Here is a 1,992-nt window from a genome sequence, read left to right on the forward strand (position 1 = left end):
CAACATGCCTGTCTACTGCGACACCAAGGGCGGATGGAGGACAGACAGGCTGAGCTCGTGACGGTGTTCACGGGAATTCACAGTACACTCCGTCGGATAGCCGATAACATGGGCAACCCTCCCTGTGCCACCAGGCGTAGAACATCACCACCCACAGGGAGGGATGAGGAGGAGGAGGAGACATCCGACGGAGCATCCCAAACATCGTCACGGCCTGCTTCTGAGGGTCCCCGCAGGAGGGCGGGTCGTCCACGGAAAAGACCGTGAGGGTCAGCGCAACAGCACCATCTCGCAGGATACCTGGCCTGGCACCTGGCCCACTGGACCAACAGCAGCACAGCAGCAAAAGACATTCTCTGCCACATGGACTTGCTGGTCACTGTCTGACCAATGTTGACAAAGACTGTGGCATAGACTCTGAGGATTTCCAATGGCAAGGACACCAACTCCCCTAGTGAACTTTGGATTCCACACACCCGGAAAGCCCCTCATGTCATACCCTCTCCCCACGTACCCCAACCAAAATAAAAAGTTACACCATGAAGAGAAGATGCCTACATTTTGCATTATTACCTTACATGTGTCTTGTAAAGTCTAACCATGCCTGAGTTCTCATTTGACTTCAACCATCCACACCCTGGGGCCTGAGTCTGGCACAGGACACACATGGGTCACATTGTATTAGGCAAGACAGACATGGAGCACCATACACACCCGTGATGGGCCCAACCAGCTGAGGGGGTGGCCGCAGAACCGTGCCGACAGACATATTGAGTACAGCGACAGCCATGCACAGAGGTCAGGGATCATGTGGAGTGTCCTGGGGGGCACCCAGGTATGTGTGGACAGGTTGCAGAACCATGTCCTGCAAGCTTGAGTCAGGTGGATGCAGAGAATGGTGGCCTGGCCAACGTTGGATGCATGGGGATGGCACATGTCACAATACCCACACAGTCATGGACATCATGCACAATACACAGTGTAATCCCACACAAACAGCTAGCATCTTGCTACTCTACACATAGACACATAGCCACTATCACGGAAAACCATGCCAGACATGCCGGATGCACCGTGGCAACACACCAGCATTGACTGAGAAGAGGCACCTTGGAGGCATAGGGACACCTTTATTATTCATGTATTCGGGAATGCAGAGGCAACTCGGAGTACACATGAACAGGTCATGTGAAGTAACATGTGGGTCCAACACTGGAACCCCCATTCTGCAGCACAAATGCGTGATAGCCATGGAACTGGCACACAAGTGTCGGGTAACAGCTAAACACCCCCTGCTGCTCACGGAGAGGCTGCCATACACCATTGATCCTCTGATGTGGAAGTCCCACACCATGTCAAGCCAATGCAAACCGTATGTGTCCAAGGGCAGTGTAACACACATTGATGCCCTCATCACAATCCACAATCCCATCACAGATGACTGTCAACAAGTCTGACCATCTATTCAGGTGTACCCAGCTGCATGTCATGTGTCCCATGGTGATGCGACATGTCTGCAGAGGAACCAAACATCGACAGGGGCAGTGTGCACACATCGTAAACAACTGCCACACCCAATACACCCCTGATGCATCCCTTACCCTAAGGAGACTTCCAAACTTGTCCGTGCGTGTAACGCTGAGTCAGCACACGATGACGTGTCCATGAGGAATAGCAGTGCCACAACAATGCAACCAGCAGACGGCATGCGCAAGTACCTGGGGATGAGAGACACACAAGAAGTCAGCCACAAAAAGCACAGCCACTTGCATGTGCATGTACTCGACACATGTAAGGATGACAACATGCTAGGTCACAATTATGACTGGGGAAATACACTCATCACTGGCACCATCACTCCAGTGACACATCCACACACACCTCTGACTCACGTGCCATACATGCAGATGGACACACACATCGCAACACATGCCACACGGGGACCAATGCGTGCACACACAGACACTGGTACTCACCACTAAGCAAAGAAGT

The sequence above is a fragment of the Triturus cristatus genome, chromosome 1_2 (genome assembly GCF_964204655.1).
Source record: "Triturus cristatus chromosome 1_2, aTriCri1.1, whole genome shotgun sequence".
In the NCBI taxonomy this organism is placed as follows: domain Eukaryota; kingdom Metazoa; phylum Chordata; class Amphibia; order Caudata; family Salamandridae; genus Triturus; species Triturus cristatus.